The sequence below is a fragment of the Myxocyprinus asiaticus genome, chromosome 8 (assembly GCF_019703515.2).
Source record: "Myxocyprinus asiaticus isolate MX2 ecotype Aquarium Trade chromosome 8, UBuf_Myxa_2, whole genome shotgun sequence".
NCBI classification, from domain to species: domain Eukaryota; kingdom Metazoa; phylum Chordata; class Actinopteri; order Cypriniformes; family Catostomidae; genus Myxocyprinus; species Myxocyprinus asiaticus.
This window is the reverse complement of record NC_059351.1, coordinates 35,720,875-35,745,944: the sequence shown is the minus strand read 5'-3', so window position 1 is coordinate 35,745,944 and position 25,070 is coordinate 35,720,875. Positions and strand designations below refer to the sequence as shown.

Here is a 25,070-nt window from a genome sequence, read left to right as displayed (position 1 = left end):
GAGATGTGCTTCACAATCTAATCCCTATTGTTTAAAAATACAATTTTCTTCTCGTATGTAAAAAATGTAAGACTATTTATGTTAAAGCTACATCTAAAATGACATGAAATGCATTACTGTGTTATAATAACATAACTCTGTTTGATTACATAACGTTGTTAGACTTTGTTAAACCATTTGTTCATTATCTTTAAAGTAACTGAGTTTGCTGTACAACGTTCATCTTTTTTGTTTTGGAAAAACATTTTATCCTCTTTGTTAAAAGTAAAATTTAACAAACTTAAAGATACAAGTGTTAAAGATACAACTAAAATGATATAAAATCGTTGTTGACGTAACACAAACCTGTTTGATAAAATACTGTAATGCTAAGTGAATATGTGGATTAGTTTGCAGCACATCCTTTACTCATCATTTTAGAAAGATACTTTCTTATCTTTGATAAATGTACAAATGTAAGACACTTTTGTGTTAAAGACAAAACTAAAATTAAAAGAAAGTTTTAGTAACATAACCATGTTTGTTAAACTAATGCTAAACTTTATCTAGGTTAAACCATTTATTCATTATGTTTAAAATGAAAATCTGAATGAGTTTGCTTCACAGCCAATATCTATTGTTTTAGAAACACGTTTTCTCCTCTTTGTTAAAAGTAAAAAGTGTAAAACTCTTTCTGTTAAAGCTACAGCTAAAATGAAATTAAATGCAATGTTGGGTTTTAGTAACATAACCCTGTTTGTTTAGCTAATGTTAAACTTTGTCTTTCTTATCCTATCTGTTCATCTTCTGTATAGTAGCTATGAAAGTAAATTTTGTTGCACATCATCACATTCTGTTTTAGCAACATTGTTACACTGTATGATCGAGAGAGACAGCAAATAATGTATACCTACCGTGTAGAACACCTCTGTTGACAGCACCGCTCTGATCTGTATAGGTCTATTATTAGTTAACGGACCAGACACTAAAATTAAAATAAAATAGTTACATAACATCTACACACTTCTAATAGCAAATATATAAATACAAGAAAATGATCTTTATGTAAACTTACACAGTTGATCAATGCAGTCCAAGTTTTCGTGGTCATCGACATGTCCTGAATTGCATACACACAGGATTTTTTAAAAGCTTGTTAAACATCAAGTTACAAACTGTAAGTTTTTTCTTGTAAATTAGAAATATTTTATAAATAAATAAATTGTACAAACAACACATACTTTTGAAAATAAATGCCATTTTAAAAGAGTAATGTTACACGTTAAACAACCCATCGTGGTCTTGCGTACAAACCTCAATGCGAACACCGCTACAGTGATTATTGAAAACAAAATACAACCCACAATCTATTTAAAATGGGGTGTAGTTATGGTGGGGAGGTGTACCCAAATTATCTGCATGAAAAACACATGTACACCACATGGTAATTAGTTTTTTTTACTACGGCTTAAAATAAACTCTTTTTAGATTGACTACCGATTAATACACATGTATAAATATCGTAAAAACATTTTAGTAGGAAATAGCTATTACCTAATACCAAATAAATGATTTAACCACTTACAGAAGTAAAAACATATGGTGAGAAGTGAAAAACATTATCAGTTCAGCTTGCTTTTTACAACGAAAAGAAGAAGAAATAGCTACATCAGTTGTAGCTGTTTTTTAATTAGATTATTATTGATTGTTTTAGTTCATTTTTAGTAGACGATTGTGTGTGAAGAAACACAGACATGAAATTGACAATATTAACCTCGATATACAGTACAAATGATTCATTGAGTAAACTAATTCTTGGATGTATATTTTGTTAAAAACTCTTTTAGAACTGAAAACGATCTTGGTAGATTTGATAGTATAACCTATGTTTGTATAATTTAAAAGGACTGTCAACCATACCATGCCATTTGTTTTTGTTTTTTTGTTGTTCAAGTATCCAGGATGTCACTTTAGAGAGGATCAGATCAAAGATTTTAAAACACAAAATTCCTAAACACTGCAAAGCATTTGGCCGAAACATTTTCCCATGGGAATGCAGACACACCACTTTGTACAAACATAATATAGAATAAAATAAAAAGTCCCCCCTTATCCTGACCGCACCAAAAGCGTGAACAGGTTTTAAAAACATTTCCTAAGAGAGATGACACTTTAAAGTTGGGAATCAAAAAAATATCCTGTTCCCAGCATCTAAATGTTGAACAGGTGTCCTCATCTTGTTTAAACAGATACTTTTTTTAAAAACAAGGTCATGCTTCCCTAAGGACTTACCATCCACTGTATCGTGGTGTGCCGTTATGACGGCCACATACACCTTCAAGGTGGAGGGGGACAGCCATTCCTCCAGCCTCTCCTGCAGGAAGGAAAGCACTGACCCAACTGCGCATATCTGAGGGTCTTCAGCACGGGAAGAACACCAATTTGTGAACCGACGCCACTTCAGGGTATAAAGCTGCCTCGTGGAGGGAGCGCTGGCCTGAGTGATCGTGTTTACCACTGCTGGTGGTAGGCCACTTAGGACTTCCATGTCCCATCCAAGGGCCAGACATGGAGGTTCCAGAGGTCTGGGTGCGGGTGCCAGATGGTGCCCCGTCCCTGAGAAAGAAGGGGCTGTCGCGAGGAGCGTGAGGTCTGAGAACCAAGACTGGGTGGGCCAATACGGGGCCACGAGGTTGACCTGCTCCTCTTCCTCCCTGACCTTGTACAGGGTCTGTGCAATTAGGCTCACTGGGGAGAACGCATACTTGTGCAGCCCCTGGGGCCAGCTGTGTGCCAGCACATCTGGGCCGAGGGGGGCCCCTGTCAGAGAATACCAGAGCAGGCATTGGGAGGTTTCTCGGGAGGCAAATAGGTCTACTTGTGCTTTGCCGAACCGACTCCAAATCAGCTGGACCACCTAGGGGGTGGAGTCTCCACTCTCCCCTGAGCGTCACCTGCCGTGACAGCGCATCCGCTGTGGCATTGAGGTTGCCTGGGATGTGAGTGGCACACAGCAACCTCGGTCGCCGCTGACTCCATAGGAGGAGACAGCGGGCGAGTTGCGACATGTGATGTGAGCGTAAGCTGCCTTGGCGATTTATATACGTTACTGTCGCTGTGTTGTCCGTCCGGACCAACACATGCTTGCCCCGGATCAATGGCAAAAGCCTCCGCAGGGCGAGCAATACTGCCAGCAACTTGAGGCAGTTGGTGTGCCAACACAGTTGCGCTCCTGTCCAGGAGCCAGCGGCTGCGTGCCCGTTTCACATGGTGCCCCAGCCTCGCTTGGAGGCGTCTGTTGTTTTGACGACACGCCTGGACACTTGCTGTAGGGGAACTCCTGCCCATAGAAATGCAAGGTCTGTCCAAGGGCTGAACAAGTGGCGGCAGATCGGCGTGATGGCCACGCGATGTGTGCCATGGCACCATGCCCATCTCGGGACTCAAGTCTCATATGCATCAACCCTAGTGGCGTGACCGGCGCAGAGGATGCCATATGCCCCAGAAGCCTCTGAAAGTGTTTCAGTGAACCGCTGTTCTCTGCTTGAACGACTTCAGGCAGTTCAGCACCGACCGTGCGCACTCGCTCGTGAGGCGCGCTATCATCGAGACTGAGTCTAACTCCATGCCGAGAAACGAGATGCTCTGAACCAGGGAGAGCTTGCTCTTTTCCCAGTTAACCCGAAGCCCTAGCTGGCTGAGGTGCCTGAGCATGAGGTCCCTGTGTGCGCACAGCAACTCTCGAGAGTGAGCTAGAATCAGCCAGTCATCGAGGTAGTTGAGTATGCGGATGCCCACTTCCCTTAACAGGGCAAGATCTGCCTCTGCGACTTTTGTGAAGATGCGAGGGGACAGGGACAGGCTGAAGGGGAGGACCTTGTACTGATACGCCCGGCCGTCGAAAGCAAACCATAGGAAGGGTCTGTGTAGAGGTAGAACCGAAACGTGAAAGTACGCATCCTTCAGGTCTGCCACCACGAACCAATCTTGATGCCGGACACACACCAAAATGTGCTTTGGAGTAAGCATCTTGAACGGGAGTCTGTGGAAGGCCCGATTCAGAACTCGCAGGTCCAAGATTGGCTGCAACCCACCACCTTTCTTCAGTACGATGAAGTAAAGGCTATAAAACCCTTTCTTCATCTCAGCTGGAGGGACAGGCTCTATCATGCCCTTATGCAGAAGGGTCGCGATCTCCGCACGCAAGGTGGCACCGTTCTCGCCCTTCACCGAAGTGAAGCGGACGCCACTGAACCAGGGCGGGCGCCTTGTGAACTGAATCGCGTAGCCGAGTCGGATGGTCCTGGCCAACCACCACGACAGGTTGGAAAGCGCTAGCCACACGTCCAAGCTCCGGGCGAGGGGCACTAAGGGGATGATCGTGTTTAATGTACCTGTGGGTGGGGCCTTGCAGCGGGAGGGAGCAGGGGATGCCATGTCAAGGAGCCTCACTTCATCTCGAACTCATGGCTGCACTGAGGGGACCCTCGAAGCACTTACCTTGCTCCATGTACCTGGCGTCGGGGGGTCGGCGATGGGGGAGGAGGGACTTTTTAAGTCCTCGTAATCCGTCACAACCACCTGGCCATGGGTGTGAGTGTGGTGCGACCGGATGCGCGAAGACGGGGGGCCCGCGTTCACAGTGTCGCTGGTGCTCATTGCCCAGTTGCCTAGATAACAGCAGTCGTAAACACTGGCTATGTGACCCAGGGAGTGAGGAAACTGCTCTTTTATTGAGAATGTGGGTACCGCAGCCCATTTGCCGTGCAGCAAACATAAGGAAAACCAAGGATTTACCTCCCGGCCCTCCACCAGGGGATGGAGTTGTCTGGATACCAGCTCCGAGTTTGCAGCAGACCATCTCGCTCCATCTCAGGGGCACTTAGGAGCCTTCCGGGTCCTCGTGCCGGCCCATGAGGCAGGGGGCGTCAGCTTCCTGCGGGGGGCTCTACGCTGGGGCCAAGAACTGGGCTCGGGCTGAGGCGGAGCCCCCTGGGCTTTCACCACCGCAGGGGGGACGCCCTCGGCGAGCAGACGGGATACGGGATCTTGAGCCGCGCCGGGGCAAGATGTGTTGTATAGCCTCCATCTGCTTCCTCACCGCCGAGAACTGCTGGGCGAAGTCTTCGATGGTGTTGCAGAATAGGCCGATCTGGGAGATGGGGGGTTGAGAAAGCGAACTTTGTCTGCGTCCCTCATCTCGACCAGATTCAGCCACAGGTGGCGTTCCTGGACCACGAGGGTGGACATCGCCTGCCCGAGTGCTCGCGCTGTGACCTTCGTCGCTGAGCGCAGCTCCTTCATCACGTCAGGATCAGGACTACCCACGTGCAGTTCATTTAGTGCCTTGGCCTGGTGTACTTGCAGGAGGGCCATGGCATGCAGGGCAGAGGCGGCCTGACCAGCGGCGCTGTAGGCTTTGGCCGTCAGAGACGACATCGTCCTACAGGCCTTGGAAGGGAGTGCCGGGCGATCCCACCAGGTGGCTGCGCTTTGCGGGCACAGGTGCACCGCAACCGCCTTATCCACCTGAGGGACCTCCGTATACCCGTGGGCCGGCCCGCCATCAAGTGTAGTGAGAGCGGACGAGCTGGGAGGTCGGTTTTGGGCAGAAAAAGGTGCCCTCCACGACCTCGTCAGCTCATCGTGCACTTCCGGGAAGAAAGGGACCAGGGGGGTGCATGGCTGTGAGCGCCGCCCCGAACCTAGGAACCAATCATCTAGCTGTGAGGGCTCAGGGGAGGGTGGAAGGTTCCACTCCAACCCGACACACACAGCGGCCCGGGAAAGCATGGCGGTCATCTCGCCGTCAGCCTCAGACTGGGCGGGCCGAACAGAAGGTGGCAGCCCAGTCGAGTCCTCGGTGTCTGACATCGCAAGTATGCTCTCCGATGCAGTGATCGAGCACTCATCCCACTCCAGAGCGCCGAAAGGGACACTAAGCTGGCCCTGGGGTGAGCTGGTCTCCTCTGGGAACTCGCCAGGGGTAAACAAGTGTGCTGGGGAATGGGAGGTCTGCGGGGATTTACCCAGCAGAGCCGCTCCCACTGAAGCCCCCAAATCGCCTCCAGAGCCAGCCGGGCCGGCCTCATGCCTGTAGATAGAAGGCACGGTACGGGGGTGGCTAGAGTGGCTTTCCCCCGGAAGAAGGAATGCCGCGACTGCAACGTTGCCATGGTCATATTCTCACAATGAGAACATGAACCATCCACGAACACTGCCTCAGTGTGGTTATGACCCAGACACATGAGGCAGCGCCCATGGCCGTTGGAAGCAGAGAGATAGCGACCGCATCCAGGAATCACACAAAGACGGAAAGGCATCTTGAAAAAGACGCGTCTTTAAAAAGACGTTCACGTCAATGTGTTTGCTCTAATAGAGAAAATATACTCTTTGTAGGAATATAAACTCTCTTAGCGCTGTCAAAGCGCCCAGGGGCGTAATCTGCACAGATCTGTGCAGAAGAAGAGAAAAGCCACTGGAATGTGCCGTATATCCAACAGCAAACGCTTCTTGGGAGGTGAATGGACCAGTATTGGAAGACAGCTTGCTGACACACAACCGCTCGGCTCCGAAGAATAAATCTGAATGAGTGGTTGCGAGCCAGCTCCTTTTATACCTGTATGTCCGGGGGAGTGGCATGCAAATTCCACTCGCCAATTCTCATTGGCCTTTTCTCAAAGATCTGAGGTGTTTGGGGCTCCCAAGGGTGACCCCTAGTGTCACTACATCGACACAACATCGAGTTAGTGACAGAAGGGGAAAGTCATACATGTCAGGGATGGAATCGGGGTGAGAAAATGATGAAAGAATTTTACATTTTTTGAAATATCCCTTTAACTTAAGGAATTCTCTGCAACTAGATTAAGTTCTTTGCTCTTGCAGTTCAAGTTATATTTGCATACATCTAATTTTGAAGAGAACTTGCAAGTAGACAGCCATCCTTATAAAAGCGGAAAAAAGTCTTGTGTGGTGTAGGTAGGACTGGAATAGATGTCTGTCCAGGTTGAAACAGGTTAAGGCTAACATCTATAAGTTCTCGGTCTTCAACTGGGGCTCACAGATAAACAGAAGACCTGCAATAAAAAAACAATGCAATTCAAATATTGCCATATTACCCACTTCAGTATCAAATCTAGTCACAGGAGTATTCCCAATACTATAACAACGTTTATGATGCCTTTAAAACCCTATAAAGTTTTTTGTATTCTGGGCAATACAGAATTTGAGAGGCTGAAGTGAGGAGCAGTGAGTAAGTTGGCCAAATTTCTGTGAAAATTATTGAAAATAGAGTCCTTGCAAATACTGAGGTCATGTGACTTTGTATTAAAACTCAGGCATCAATTCACAATCTTAATTTAAAGTAAAATGGCAGCATTGTGAGAAATCCAGTGACCTCATGGCAAATGTTCCTACCTTTCCATGAAAAATAGGCTACATGCTGCAAAATTGTCAATAAAAGAAGTGTGTTGAAAAAAAAAAAAAAAACTTAAATGTTTAAAAAAATATATGTTAGAAAATAGCAATAAATTCCTTTGTTTTCATAAATTAATTTATTAGGTATTTTTAAGTTCTTGCCCTTTTAATTTAATGATCAGCAGGCTTACAAAATATTTTATAAGTACTTTTTCTGGAGTAATTCATGTGCATCAGTAAGTCTACAGGCAACATTTATTTCCATTGACATCTGTTGTTTCATCTGCACCATGTAAGCTTGCAAAGGTGGAAAATTGTGATCAGTGATGAGAAAGCCTTTACCATTCAGTGATGTGCTGTGATGCGGCTCTGTTGAGAAGTTCCTCCCTAAAGGTAAATGAAAAGGCATCAAACACAGTGAAACTATATTTCAACAGTGGGTCATTCCATAATAAACTCAAGTTTTATGAATGTATAAATAAATAACTAGAATTGCCAGGCTATTTTATTTTAACGCCACCCTACAGTATATCAAACATTATCTTCAGATATTTGGCACTACAATACAATTCTCAAAAATAATACCACTATCTTCTGTATTTGAGCCTCTGTGGAGTGGATTTACTGCAAAGGAAATCCCTCCAAAAAAAAAAAAAAAAAGAATAAAGAAAAAGAAAATCCAGCTGAAAAGTTTCAACAATGCAAAACATTTTATTGTCTAAAAACTATTACCTTCTGAAGCATGAAGCAAATAAAAAAAAAAATACAAGAACAAGTGACATTATTAAGCAGTATTATTAACAGTCCTACTACTAATCATCATCATCATCAAATCATCATATTTAATTCTTTTGGTAAAACACAAAAGACACCAACTGTTTCCCAGCATAATTTATAGGTACAGCAGATGACAATGTATTTAAATGTATGTTACTGAGACATATTGTAATGTGAGACATACAAATGTAATATTATAAAGATAACTTAAGACTTAAGCCATGCTCATTTGGACCTCTATGAACATTAGTGCAGAAAATGCCACAAGGTTTTTCCCTAAAAAAAAAATTTGAGAAACTGTTTACTTTGAGAAAGTAATGACAGTTCTAACATTTATTCACCTTGTGTATTATTGAAATTATGGCGCACGCTGCACCACTGCAGGCTCACGCGCGCGTCTTAGGACATTCGCGAGTGGTAGATAGAGAAATGAATGAACTAAAGTTAAAGTTTAGAAAATATGAGTGAAATTGATCAGGTTGAAGTTGACCATCTACAACAACTGGAATGAGTCCAACGTGGTGCATTATCTTACCTCAGTTACCGGCTGCCTCACGGAAAACTGGGCAGTGCGCAAATAGGGCATTTAATTACAAAATTACCGAGCGGGAATGTTTTTAAAACTCTGAGGGATAAAACAATTCAAATCTAAAGTGATATTCAATGATAGACTGACAAAACATTGTGTAAAATGATGAATAAATGTACATTTATGCTTACCTTTTTCTAGCGACGCATCCACTGATGGTTGGGCCGGTGTAGATTCAAGTTTAACATAGAACAAACATTAAAATTTCGACCAAATGGGTCGGTGGTACATGTTGAATACATGTTCTATTTTCGACCTAACAACATTCTGATGTACCGACCAAATAGTGAATGTTGATTCAATGTTGAGAATTGATCGACGACTGATTCCGACCCTTACCACTAAAAATATTTGAATCGACCTTTCCTTGCTATCTGGGTGGTGTCTAAGTGTTCAGTGCAACTGTCTTGCATGTTCTGTCTTAAACACTTGTAAAAAAAAAAAAAAAAAAAAAAACATTTACACATTCTAAATATTGTTAATTGTATGCATAACTTACACTTTAATTTAATTAATTGATGAATGAATACTTGGACACCTCTGACATTTTAGTGCTATGGGTGGAATTTTCAGATTCCCTAAGAGGTTCCCTTACAAGTGCTAGTAAATGAAAGCCCAGCTGAGCATTTTTAGGCATAATTCTACAGCTACAACAAGCACTGACCATTTGAGTTCAATGTTTTATGCCTGTATGATAGAGTCATATATTCTTTAACCTAATTGTGTTAATGATAATGTTGTCGACTCCAGAGACCATGGGTAGGAGAAACCGAATGTCAAACAAATAACGAGCAAGCCAACAACTTCTGGAGATAACGTAGAAGTTTCAGCATTAGTTTAGCATTTTTGGACCTGCCAGCTCCAGTTTCAGTTCTACTTAATGTGGATTAAACATGGTGGTGTAAATGTAAGTTAAGTTACTATATAGTGCAATTTCCCACATTATCACGAGACCCGATCTGGATCTGATTTTCTGTCTTATTGAATGCACCTGAGCCCAACTCGTTAGAGATAGCTCTTATTGGGCAAGCATTTATTATAAAAAAAATTTTGTATGTGTATCTGTTGGGTTTTAATTTCTGGAACAACATACAGTATACACACTTATGTTATATATACTGAGGTATTTTTCCCCACTGTCTTTAATGTTTTGCACTGTATAATGCAGAAACATGACAAATGTAGTGCAATACGTTTAGCAAAACAAACAATGAAGCGACTCTGATGAAACAGCATGCAGGAAGAAATGTAAAGAAACAGGTATGAATAAACAGCAGCTAGCGTTCTACAGGGCCACACCGCACCTGCAATGGCAAATTTATTATGAATACACTTAAAAAACATAATAATTTGGAACCCTTTATAAACTAACCCACTAAAGCCCAAATAAATGCCTTACCAGTGAGAAAGGCTCTTATACACTAAGCTCACCACATCAACTCACTTCAGCCTAATAATATATACAGATTAGTGTTGGTACTGTTGGGTTCAGGTGCAAGAATAAAAAGCAAATGTGCAACTAACTGGGAGAGAGAGAACAAATCTGCAGAGTTGATCCTGCTGCTTCTCTTGTAAAAGAAATGCAAGAGAAGCACTAAATAGTTTAGAGGGAAAATAACAAACATCCTCTTTATGAACACCATTTATCAATAAAATACTTAATGCACGGTGCACCAATCACAAAGGAGAGGCACATGTGCTCAGTAATGGAGAATTGAGATTAATATTAGCAACCGCATTCTCTAATAAGATTCTCTAATATTCTCTAATAATCGCATTCTCTATAAGATGCGCACATCTAGCACGCTCAATAAGGAATGCACATAGACACTAACAGACATAATAATGATTAAAAAAACATATTAAAGCCATCTTATTGGTCACTTATAATTATGATGCATGCAACTTTTTTTAAACTCATAGTAATTGAGATAGATACATGCATTTAAAAATTCACTTGTTACACTGGACCATTTAAAATGAACTAGTGAATTAAAAAATTTGCTTAAAAATTCTTAAAAGAGTCTTAAAGGAAATGGTGACATGTACATGCTGATTATAGCCTACTGATTAAATTCTAACCTAAAGTCTTGATGTAGCCTATCATTCATTTTACCCAATAATTTTACTGCACTAGTCATTCTAAAGAACAGCATGGCAACATGGCTTAAAGTCTGTGGGTAAAACCAGAATGTTAGGGTGTATTGACTTATTGAAAGATTTGTCATGAGCCTGTTTCTTTATGTATTTTAAAATTAAAATTAAAATTGTGGAATTTGTGGGGCCACATTTTGAGAATGAAACCTCCCCCTCAGCTAATGCTTGTCATTGGTAGGACCATACACAAGGCCTCCGCTGCCTTCACTGATCCTGGAAACTTTTATTACCAACAGAGTAATTTGTGAAAACAGAATAATACAAATGCACACCTGATGAATGAAGCAGTGATTGTGTAAAATAAACAGTTCGGTCACACTTTATATTAGGTGGCCTTAACTACTATGTACTAACATTAAATACATACAACACTATTTACTGTGTAACTACACGTTGTTATGCAAATTTCCACATTTGCTGCTACTGAGGTTGAGGTAGGGTAGGTTTCGGAGTAAGGGTGGGTTAGGGTTAGGATTAGGAGTTAGGTTTTGGGGTAAGGATTGGGTTAGGGGTAAAGTAAGCAGTGTTACTACGAATATAATTAAATGCAAGTACTTTAAATGTAATTGCAATGCAACAACATGTATGTACATACTAAGTACATTGTATCAAATGTTTAAGTACATAGTAGTTAAGGCCACCTAATATAAAATGGGTCCGATAGTTCTACACAAAATTATTGAAAAACAATTTGTATTTGTGTAATTAATTAGGTTAAATGTGTATAAACATTTTCAGTGAGGTAAATTACAAATGTTTATAAAGTAACGCACAAATATAAGTTACACTGACGAGCAGCACTATAGTCACATTTCAGAACCTCGCACATGGACAGCAACTCAAGAAGCACTTAAAGCGCATCCTTGCACGTTTATGTTTAAGTCAAAGTCTTTCTTGCAAGTCAGTTCACTGTCGGCCATCTTTGGAATGCTCCCGGGATGCTATTTCCAGTCATGACAGTGCAGCTCCTATCTACTTGAATAGGGGAACACCGAAATCCCAAAAGCGGTTGGTCAAGATTACGATCAAAATACATATTTTAAATCAGCAGTAACAACTACATTTTCCCGGCTTGTATAGCTAATGCGCATGCACATTCTCAAGTTGATTGACAAGTGATGTCTGTTTCTAAAAAGGTGAATGGCTTTTTTACCTGTAAGGCGGGACTTGAAATATGTTCTTTTCTCTTTATCTTGAAAAACCCTTTTGGAGATTTCGGTCTTTCCACATTCAAGTAGATAGGAGTTGCACTTGTATGCCACTTGTTTACACAGAAAAACAGCTGAAATGGCATACTACCCATACTACTCTGTCTATGGAAGATATAGAAATTGTTTTATGGTAGTATGCCATTCCAAACTCGGCAATTGTTCAAGCTTGAAGTACATCTGTTTTTATGAGCCGCATCTATAGGTGGCAGTGCGCCTTAACAAACCTCACAAGAAGCGCAGCCGCTGAATGAGAACCGCTAGAGATTATTTAGCAGAGATGGGCCACTTCTATTTAAATGAATGGGAGAAATTGGAACGCTCAACCAAGGAGCTCTGAGCGCCCAACGGTCAACAGAAATCCCGCCTTACAGTTAAAAGAGAGAATCACCTTTTAGATACAGACATCGCCTGTCAATCAAATCTAGAACAAGCATGCACATTAGCTATACAAGGCAGGATTTTTATTTTTTTTAATTTTTTTTTTTGTGTAATATGAGGTAAAGAATCACAAATTATGACCAGTATTGTCAGATTGTATTGCTGATTTGAAATATGTTCTTTGATTGTAAGCTTGACCAACCATTTTTGAGATTTTGGTCTGTCTCCATTAAAGTAGATAGGAGCTGCACTGGCATGACTGGAAATAGCCTCCCGAGAGTGTTCCAAAGATGGCCAGCAGTGGACTGACTTGCTAGAAAGAAACTGCTTATTGAGGAAGCACAAAAGGTGGGCAAAGCACAACAGAATACAGGAATCTTGAGACATGATTTTCAAGGTTTCCACTTTATTTAACTTGACACAGCGTCAGAAATATGCCGTGTTTATGACGCTAAATACCAGTGAGATGCTCCAGACGTGTACATCTGAGGCATGCACGTGTGCATAAAGTGACAATTAAAAATAGTGCAGAGGAAACGCAATAACACGTACTGTGAGAACTGGACACATTGAAGAACTCAATGCAACACAGATTACTGTCAACTGTAGGTTTGTTCAAAGACATGAGAATAAATCAAACAATATATTGAATTCTTAAGCCACTTGTTGTATTGTCTAATCAATATTTTATTTATCTGCCACAATAATGCAATTTATTTCTAACTGAATTTAAATCTGTATTATATATTTATTATAGGCCCTAAATGCTATATTTATAAATATTTTAATTATTATGCATTATTTATGAATTATGAATGACCTTTATTTGGGGGCCATTCTTAGTAAATAATGATGCATGCGATTAATTAATCGGCATGTCATGTTATTAGTTGTATTAAAAATTGTAATCGATTTACAGCCCTAATCCAAATATTAGAATGTTGCAATCAGTCACAAGCCACGCAAGAGTCAATGGCACTTGTATCATTATTAGAATGTGTTGGCATTTGAGGCAGCAAGCCTCCTGATACAACCTCAGTACAGTCTGCAGGTAAAACTCATAAACCTTCAGAACAAAGTAAAATAAGTTATGTGATGACTTTGCAGGGATTTAGTCACCAAACATCATAAACATTTATGAAGTTTTAACATTTATTAAAACACATTAAACGCCTGTGCTATGGTAAGGCAGACTGTTTAATTGAGTACCTGTGGACACAGACTCCCTGAACATTGAGTTTCTTTGGGTTAACTTCACACCACACACAGGATCAACAAAAGCAGGGCTCAAGAAAATTGATTCCTTAACTTCTTTAATTTGGTGCAAGGGAAATAATTTTTTTTTTCACTTAAATTAGTTTTTGGAACATTATGTGTAACTTTTTTAAGCATTTTTGTAATAAAAGCACACAACTTTGAGAAACCCTGCTGAAAATACCAGCTTAACAGCATGCAATTCCTATATTGGTCTTGGCTGGTTTATGCTGGTCTATCAGATGAACCAAAATAGCCAAGTTGTTCTCCAGCAAAACTTAGCTTTGTATGGTTTTCTGGTAATGATGGTAAACCAAGGAAATCTGGTTGGTTAGACAAAAAGCCTTGTTGGAACACCAACACACCCGTATCCTGTGTTGTGGATCAGCATTCAAAACACAATACAGTATATTTGCTGGTGAGCAGCTGTTTTGATTTTTTTTTAAGAGGGAAGGATACACTAATGGCAGCAAAACAGTTGTTTCACAGTTGATATTTTTTTTCAGACACAGCATATGGCCTGCATCTCTTCTTTCTACCACAGTATATCCACATTTTTGGTGAATTTTGTTAAATGTGATATTAGTGTGCATCTCAGGGGGATGAAGTTTTCCTTAATAATGAAAAAGACTGGTACATCAAAACAGCAGTCACATCATGCTTATTGAACCAACATAAAATTGCTTTGTAATAGTATATTTGGAGCCAATATTCCAGTGGGGACAATTTAGCCCTTCAGGCGAATGAACTGCAGTAAAACGAGAGCCTGAAGTGTGGGAGGGGACCACTGGGTTCATTTCAGAGGAGATGAAGGTATGACTTTCGCTCTGATGTATTGATGTTGAAGTTTATTGCTTTCTCAAGCTGCTCGTGGAGAGTACTGGATGCAGAGAGTGATTTCTTCATTTTTATTTATATGTCCACAGGTCTATAAACAACGAGTACCAATAAATACATGTACCAGCAGTTCAAAACTAAATTGGCCTACTCAGATTATAGATTCACCTCTCAGCATGTAGTTTATGCAATTTAAAACAAAGAACAATTTGTGCAGATTTTTGGTTTGTTCCTGTTTAATCCAGAAGCGGGCAATTTGTCCCTGTCTAGAAGTGCGCCAAAAGGGAAGGATTCAAGAAAAAGCTCAAAATTTATGGTTGTGTTTATGTTCCCGAGCGAATAGAGCAAAAGATGAGAATATTTTGGTTTTACTCATCTGTCAGAATCTCAGTGACAGTGACTATAAATCAAATGCAAATCTGCCTGACATTGGACTGGGCCTGAAATGGTCTTAAAATTGACAGGGAGGAAAATGGCCTCCAGAGACATCTTATATCCTCATTAAACTCTCCAACATTGATCTTTTTCATTTCCCCTTTTCAGAGCACAGCTCCTCGCTAGAAAAAGACATGCTGAATAGCTCTGCATTACAAGTGTTTAAGGTCTTTTTGACACAGAGGTGCTCAACCCTTTGAAAATATAAAACCTAGTTATTTCAGGTGATAGCCAGGGGCAGATTTAGTGATTTGGGGGCACTAGGCATAGTACAGGGATGGGGCCCTCTTCAATGACACACATTTATGTTAGTTTTCTCTTAAAGGTGCTGTATGAGAAATATTATATATATATATATATATATATATATATATATATATATATATATATATACACTACCGGTCAAAAGTTTTGAAACACTTACTCATTCTTTATTATATATATATTTTTTCTTCACATTTTAGAATAATAATAAAGTCATCAAAACTATGGAATAACATAAATGGAACTATAATTATGTTGTAACTAAACAAAATCCAAAAGTAAATCAAAACTGTGTTATATTTTAGCATTTTTAAAGTAGTCACCCTTTGCCTAGAATTTGCAGACATGAACTCTTGACATTTTCTCAACCAACTTCTTGAGGTATCACCCTGGGATGCTTTTTAAACAGTATTGAAGGAGTTCCCATCTATGTTGGGCACTTATTGGCTGCTTTTCTTTATTATTTGGTCAAAGTCATCAATTTCAAAAACTGTTTTTTTAATTACATTTTAGTTTTATAATGAAATAAATTAATATGGTGGCACAATTATATTTTTGTCTACAAAACTAATTTCAAACATTTAAGCATACGCCTTCAGATCAAAAGATTTTTAAGATCATGAGAAACATTTCGGTCAAGTGTTTAAAAACTTTTGACCGGTAGTGTATATATATATATATATATATATATATATATATACAGTATATATATATATATATATATATATATATATATATATATATATATATATATATATATATATATATATACTGGCGGCCAAAAGTCTGGAATAATGTACAGATTTTGCTCGTATGGAAAGAAATTGGTACTTTTATTCACCAAAGTGGCATTCAGCTGATCAAAATGTAGTCAGGACATTAATAACGTGAAAAATTACTATTACAATTTGAATTTTTTTTTTCAAAACTTTTAAACTACTTCAGAGAGTTCTCATCAAAAAATCCTCCACATGTAGCAATGACAGCTTTGCAGATCCTTGGCATTCTAGTTGTCAGTTTGTCCAGACACTCAGGTGACATTTCACCCCACGCTTCCTGTAGCACTTGCCATAGATGTGGCTGTCTTGTCGGGCACTTCTCATGCACCTTACAGTCTAGCTGATACCACAAAAGCTCAATGGGGTTAAGATCCATAACACTCTTTTCCAATTATCTGTTGTCCAATGTCTGCATTTCTTTGCCCACTCTAACCTTTTCTTTTTGTTTTTCTGTTTCAAAAGTGTCTTTTTCTTTGCAATTCTTCCCATAAGGCCTGCACGCCTGAGTCTTCTCTTTACTGTTTTATATGAAACTGGTGTTGAGCGGATTGAATTCAATGAAGCTGTCAGCTGAGGACATGTGAGGCGTATATTTCTCAAACTACTTATCCTCTTGTTTAGTTGTTTATTTGTACATCTGGCCTTCCACATCTCTTTCTGTCCTTGTTAAAGCCAGTTGTTTGCTTTGAAGACTGTAGTGTACACCTTTGTATGAAATCTTCAGTTTTTTGGCAATTTCAAGCATTGTATAGCCTTCATTCCTCAAAACAATGATTGACTGACGAGTTTCTAGAGAAAGCTGTTTCTTTTTTTGCCATTTGTGACCTAATATTAACCTTAAGACATGCCAGTCTATTGCATACTGTGGCAACTCAAAAACAAACACAAAGTTTCTTTAACAAACCAAATAGCTTTCAGCAGTGTTTGATATAATGCCAAGTGATTTTCTAGTACCAAATTAGCAATTTAGCATGATTACTCAAGGATAAGGTGTAATATATATATATATATATATATATATATATATATATATATATATATATATATATATATATATATATATATATATATATATATTATGGAATGGTATGGAGAAAATATTTCACTGAAATACAATAAGTGTCCTGAGATACCTCATTGTCTATGTGACAGCACTAGACTTTGCAAACAGCAAACAAAAATATGTCCGTGGTTGTCTTTCTCCCTGGCTGTGCCAAATTTCTAAAAAGGAGTGAATAATAATGTCTGACAGCACATTATATAAAAAAATACAATCTGGCTACTATTAACTACAATACTGTATATACCACTACAATGCCTTTTTTCTTTCTCACTCTCCCTCTTTCTTAATGCACTTTTCCTCCATCAACTTGACCTTGAGTTAACTATATCCAAATTATTAGACTAAAAGTTGACTTTGTGAAAACGAGTCAACAGTCTGAGAAAAATGTTTTCTTATGAGTGTCAATGCCCAGATCATAATCATCAACACTGTGTATTGGTGACTATAGTGAGTGCTGTGCTCATGGAAGCAGCGCCGGGTGGCAGTGCAGGCTGTGCAGCAATCTGATCAATTGGGAAAGACGGTGTTGCCTTAGGAAATCTTGATTCCGTTTCATTTTTTCTCTCCACAAATTCAATTCAAACTGAACTAGCAACAGTGTAGCTTAGCTTGTAACTTGCAACAGAGTATATGTTGAAATCACTCACTTTCACGTTTTTATGAACTTGTGTAGATGCATAAAACCTTGGAATATTCCATTACAGCCTGATCTGAGGGGGGAGGGGGTTGCTTGCATTGATGGTGCTGAAAATAACAGCGATATCAATCATATCGCCATTATAACAATGATATTTAGAATTTCAGCACACGTTATTTAGCTTTAATGATAATAAAAAAGCCTATTATTTGTATTTTTAAGGGGCCCTTGGCTTCTGTGGGCCCTAAGAGGTTGCCTACATTTGCTTAGTGCTAAGTCAACCCCTGGTGATAGCTGTGTAGTTAGTGCAGTAGTCTTCAGCAGGGAATACATGTTGAAAAAAATAAAAATAATATTTTCTCAAAACCAGCTGATTAGGTCAGAGAACAAACGAGAAGGCATATACAGTAGGCTTATATAATTTCCATAAGCGATCATTTTGATTATGCCATTGTTAAATTATGCTCAATCAGGGCTATTGTGTTCCCCCTGGGGTAGTTACAGTAAGCAAGTTCCAGTGGGTACTTGGAAAGATTTCTTGTCTTTTTTTTTTTTTTTTTTTTTTTTTTTTTTTTTACACCAAAATAATCGATTGAGTTAACTAATTGTGATTTAATCCCATATTTATTTATATATTTTATTTCCTTTGTAATGAAAGAAGACAAAATAAAATCTGTAATAATGCAGAATGTGTAGCAGAACATACACACAAATTGGTGAACCTATTTTTCATCCACATTATTTAAAAAAGACTTTAATAATATTAATTATAATGCTAAATTATATCCAGTATAATATGAGTTAAAAGGAACATATTTGGTTTGGTTTTGATTAAGTAATAATGAATCCAAATGATGGGGGTACATAAGACAAAATAGCTTGTGAAACACTGCCACAGTTGTAAATATATGGTATTTACTATAAACTGCAGTTGGTGATGATTGCTTTCTGACATCTCTTTATCTAACCCACCCTATTTCTTCATGTACTTCTTCTTCTCTCCTGTAACAGCCAAAACTGCACAGTGATCCATTATATAGATACATAACTAGAATATGGCAGTGTGAAATGCAGGTACATAGAAATGCACATTTGCACTAACACATAAACATGACACAAAGTTAAGTCCCCTCAGCGAGCTGGTCACAGGTATGGTTTCGCAATCCAAAACATGTAGACAAAAGCCAATTATTAAAACACAAAAAGAAAAAAAAACATAACATATTGACCAGAAGCAACAACCCAAAATAAAATGGAGTGCTGTCTGTCCCTAAAAACAAAAATCTTTCTCCGTTGATGAATTAAAGTGATAGTTCACCCAAAAATGAAGATTCTCTCATCATTTACTCACCCTTATGATATCCCAGGTGTGTATGACTTTCATCCTTCACCAGAACACATTTGAAAAAAATTGAAAAATATCTTAGCTCAATAGGTCCTTAAAATGCAAGTAGACAGTCAGCATAAATGTCATCCATACGACTCCAACTGTTAAATTAAACCAACACGATCGCTTTTGGTGCGAAAAAGATCAATATTTAAGTACTTCTTAAAAAAATTGCTTCCAGTCAGTAGCAGTTTGCGCATGTGACGTAAGAGCAGCACTGTTTACAGCTGAGTAGGAGGAACACTGTACAGAAGCTTTGATGGTTTTGGTTTAGATCTGTATTTGTATCTGTTTTTTTTTTTGTTTTTTTTTTTACTGCGTCTGTGTGCTTATCCTGGATGTCTCAATCGAGAGGAGAATGTGAGATTACGTCCCTAACATAGCAATGTCATGCGAGAGATTGCATGATCGCCACCCTCTCATGATGCTTACCAGAAGTGATGGTTTATAGTTAAAAAGTACTTAAATATTTATCATTGTTTTGCACCAAAAGCGATGGTATAGCTTTAGAAGACATTAATAGAACCGCTAGAGTCGTATCTATGTGTAACATCTGAGGTTGTTACCCATCCTACCAACCACCAGAGGGAGCCCTCTCCCGAATACTGATCTTCACCCATTTCTTCACTGCTCATTTCCTGTTTACCACATGTATATATAGCCATGCAGTTCCATTGTTCATTGCGAAGTATTGCCAGTTTACCCTGCCTTACAGAGTGTTTTTCCATTGCCATTGTTTCTTGATTCATGTTATGACCATTGCCTGTTTTTCTGGATTTACTGCTTTTTGGATTACACTTTGTTTTGTTTGTCTGGTTGGACTGTCTATTTGGTTTATTGGATTTATCTGCCTGCTTAACGACTATGTCTCTCTGCCTGCTGTTTTGGATTGTTTGCTTGTGTCTCTTTTAATAAACTTCCTGCACATGGATCCTAGCACCGTCTCCATGGCCAGTTTGTTACACTATGACATTTATGCTGACTGTCTGTGATTTTGGAGCTTCGAAAGTCTGATCACCATCCTCTTGCATTTTAAGGACCTACTGAGCTGGGATATATTTAAATCATGAGATCCTAATCATTAAACCACCTCATTGTCTTTACTTTGAAAAACCCATAGTGTTCTAAAGCAGTGTTTCCCAACCACTATGTGCCGTGAAAGGTGTTCCTGGGAAAATTATCAAATTCCACAAAATAAATAAATGCATGAAAAAAAAAATTCAGGGATCCAAACTCCTCACCTTTCGGAGAAATTCGCTGTTTTGAAACCATAATCGGTCACATTTGTGATTGTGAAGAGCAATGATAAATGTGCAAAAGTGAATGATATTTATACGCATTAAGGGTCTTTCACATGACTCGTGTAAGTGCTGCAGAATACATTGAAATCTATGAAGTGACGCCACTTTACAGCAAAGTGTTTTTCACACACACGTTTTTGCTTCACCAATAATGTCTTTGAGAGTACTAAGCAACAAGAAATATTTAAAAACTGTCCAAATTTGTGGAGACATTGAATGTCTCATAATTTCTTTTAATTAAATATTACCTTATCGTTTAAGAAAATCAGAGACCCCAGTTATTGAACTAATTTAATTTCACCAAGAAAGCGCTTAGACCTAAGCAACTGCAAGCTTTTTTTCTCTCTTCCAAATACATGTTTTCAATGTATATTGTGCACACCTCCCGCTTTTTTATGTGGCAGATTTGTAAAATCGTTGCTCTGTGACACTTTCTGCAACTCTTGTCATGTGGAGGGCAATGCGCCGCTTGACGCTGGCATTGAACGGAGCGTTGACGCCTCGACTCAACTCGTGAAATGTGCTTTACAATGACGAAAGAACATTACTGAAACTCAAAATTATTATTATTTGTCTATTATTTGTGGTCTTTTCTGATAAAAGCCATACTCAGCAGTTTAAATAGGCTACTGTAGGAAAATGATACCATAGATCTGCTTTGTGTTTATAATTCTTATATTGAAGTCAGTAGATTTGTAGCCATGCAAGTTTTAATAAAGGAGAAGGTAAGGACATTGTTGAAACTCACTATTATTAGACTATTATTGTTGTCTTTTTGGATGAAAAATAATGCTCAGACTGAAGGAAGACTATAGATCTGATTTGTTCTTTTAATGCTTAAACACTATAAAGTCTCTTGGTAGATTTCGGTCATGAACGACTCAAAATGATTCACTGACTCACTCATAGCACATAAGACGCTCATTTGTCGCCACGTAGTGACATTTCCAGAAGGGGTCACTGAACTAATCCGTTAATAAAATTGAACAAATTTGTTAAACAGAAGCAAGCCTCACCAAAATACTCTTTATTTTGCAGCTAATTCTGCACAATTGTAAACTTGAATAATTGGAATTGGTGCTTTTAGCTTATTCTTTAAATATATATATATATATATATATATATATATATATCCCCAGAAAAAATTTTTGTGGACCATTGATCGTCTTACCTTTTTTGCCCGAGTTTGCATCCCTGTAATTTTTTGTGGCATTGAAAGAACAAATCTACAAATTAGAAAAGAAGCAAATTTGTTGTTTTTCATTACCCATTTAGCGCTCTTGCCACCTGTGACCTCACACAGCGTAGCCTACCTATGTGAATTTTTTTTTTGTTTTGTTTTGTTTTTTGGCATAGACGAATTTCAAACATTACAAGTAAACACGCTACTAAGACGGACAGAAAACATGGACAAGTTCTTGAAAAGGAAAAATATTGACGATGATTAGCCTGTGTGGGATAGTGGTGTGCCGTAGAATTTCTTAGTCGTAAAAAGTGTGCCGTGGCAGAAAAAAGGTTGGGAAACACTGTTCTAAAAGAGAGCTACTAGCCATGAAATTCATTATCAACCATGTTAGAATGCTCAGTCTTTTAATCATTTGACAGATGTGTGTGATTATGTATAAACAGGGTTTTCTACAGAGCTGGACTGAGCAATCTCTTCCCTTGGGAGCATTCAATTCAGTCCTGTAAGTGTGAAAGACACAGCTTGACCAACAGGAATGCTGGGCAATATGTGAAAGCTAAAAGCCATTGCCAGTTAGAGTGAGTGTGAAACCATAAATCAATTTGGCCTGGTGAGCTACTCAAACCTCTGGAATCCACTGAGTAATGTTTTAATAAGTTCAACGACATTGTTTAGCACAGTGCTTTGTTCAGGCTTGAACCCTGGTTTCTGTAAATGTGAGTAAACAACACTATTAAGGGCTTTTTGGATCGATAATATTAATTCACTCCTTTGAAATAAAAGGTCTTCCCTAAGCAAGTCTGAAATTCACCTCACTCTTTTTTTCCCCTTGGATAGTCACTTACATTTACTTTATATAATGAATGGCTTTTCGATCTCTCAGTTAACAGGCTGAGGCACTGCATTGTACATGCAGTTGATTAACATAGAAACTGTATTAGCTTAAAAGTGTAGCAAGTTGTGTTCAGTGAAAGAAGCATGCAAACTTGGCCTTCAAGTCATCACACTGATACATTACAACACAAGCATCACACTGAATGGAGTGCTAATGTAATTGTGACCTTAGTGAGCTTCATGTCTATGACTCAATATTTGGCCCTTTGACCTCTTGTTCAACGTTTAACGAAGTCTGTTGAAGTTTGCATTGAAAACAGAACAGAGTACTGTGAATTTATCTTTCTAAAGTGAAAAGGGATAGTTTACCTGTCATCATGTACTCACCCTCATGGTGTTCAAAACAAGTATGACTTTCTTTCTTCTGTGGAACACAAGGTCATGTTGTCAATTTTTTTTTCATACAGTCTCTCTTGAACAGTAATTTTTTAGTCAAATATTCAATTTTGTAGTTTTTAAATTGCAATGACACTAATGTGTACATTAAAGGAGACCTATTATTGCCCTTTTTACAAGATGTAATATAAGTCTCAGGTGTCCCCAGAATGTATCTGTGAAGTTTCAGCTCAAAATACCCCACGGATCATTTATTATACCATGTTGTAAATGCCTCTTTTTGGGTGGAATCAAAAACACGCTGTTTTCGTGTGTGTCTTTTTAAATGCAAATGAGCTGCTGCCTTTCCGGAAGAGGGCTGTGCCTTTACAGCTCGTGCTTCGGATACTACAGCAACAACAAATCAGACTACAGTCTGTGCAGATGTGCTGGCCTTTGCAAGTAAACATTCCACTTTTAGTACAACTCTCTTATGTTCACAGAAAACATACATAGTTTTCAAAAAGACAATCACCTTACTGTATTATGCATAATAAAGGTGCGGTTATGAATTATACAGACAGTAAGTGTAAAAATAACAACATAGCTCTGGTCTCCGTGAATACAATCAGAGACAATGGTAACTTTAGCTGCATTAGCCGTGGAATCAGCTAACAAGCACATTCGGGAAGGCGATTTGCAAACATTCACAAAATATAAAGTGCGATACTTATATCTTCAGGATATAAAGCTGGAACATGAATAGTTGGTACTGATCCATGCTTGAGAATCAAATTTTTGGAAAATCCTGCTTTATATTGACCTTCATTCACAAAGCAGTCCGGTGTAAAATGATTTGCACAAACATACACGAATTTTTGTATGTTTTGGGGCACATTTGCTTCTAAAACAAAATTTGTCCACTGCGTCTTCAGTGGCTCTGATGCTGGGAGTACATGAAGACTCTTATGTTCACTTTTACAGCCAACAACAGAACACTTATGATGCTTACGAAGCTGAGACATTATTCTTCTCACCGTAGCTGCTCCAGCGTGGAAAAAAGTGTCCGACTGTGTGTAGATCACTCAGAGGAGGATCTATGATAACAGGGTGGAGTCCGTCACCAGTCGTGGGCAGAAACGAAAACCAATCACTTTGAGACACTGTTTTAGATTAATAGAAATATAAGAAAGAGGAGTGGGTGGACTTTTAACATTGTAGGGTGGTTGCGTACACACACTGCCGACTCACATTTATGTTCAAACACCATGTAAAAGTGAATTTTGCATAATAGGTCCCCTTTAAGCTATTCATTGTCATAGATTTGCCTATTTACAGTATGTTTTCATATTGCATGTGTAACCAGTATGTATTTGTAAATTAATAGAATAAATAAATTGATGATAAATACATTTTGAATAAACATGTATTCTGAATATTGTATGTAGATATAGTATGTGTACATATATGTGCTTGTATATGTATATACAGTATATCTTACTGTAACAAAGCAAAAAATGTCATAATATTAATAATGTAGAAGAAAAAGCACAAATAAGAAATACTGGAAGCTCATCTAAGGTTAGACTGCATTATCAATTGAAGATTACAAATGACAAAAGCCCTCAAGAAGTAAATATAAGAAAGTTTTTCTGTACTTTTATCAGGATGAGAATAAATTATGTGTCATCACAGAGAATATTACTAAGCTCTGTGAAGACAAAGATGTAATGGAGTCAGACATCTTTAAACGTAGAGGCACTGTCAAATATCACTTGGAGGAAAAAGGGGCAAACAACTTCAGACATGTTTGACATCAGAACATCAGTTTTCTGAGAGAAAATATGTATTTAAGTGTGATTGAGACAGTGTGAGAGAGAGAAAATGAGACAGACAGAATGGGTCTTGGAATGAAACGATGGAGATACATGTAGAGAAAAGTTTCACATGATGGTAAAAGAAACATCCTGTTTACTTTCGTAACCTCCGTTCCCTGATAGAGGGAACGAGACGTTGTGTCGATGTAGTGACACTAGGGGTCACTCTTGGGAGCCCCAAACACCTCTGCTTTTTTGAAAAAAGGCCAATGAGAATTGGCGAGTGGAATTTGCATGCCACTCCCCCGGACATACGAGTATAAAATGAGCTGGTATGCAACCACTCATTCAGTGCTGAGGAGCCGAGACCAGGTCCTGGCTATTTCAGCTGGTA

At 38.9% G+C, this 25,070-nt stretch overlaps 1 pseudogene; it reads left to right on the top strand.

The window, feature by feature from the left end:
• Positions 1-24,673, top strand: part of LOC127444762 (serine/threonine-protein phosphatase 4 regulatory subunit 3-like) — a 35,552-nt pseudogene extending 10,879 nt beyond the window's left edge.
• Positions 24,674-25,070: the final 397 nt, after the last annotated feature.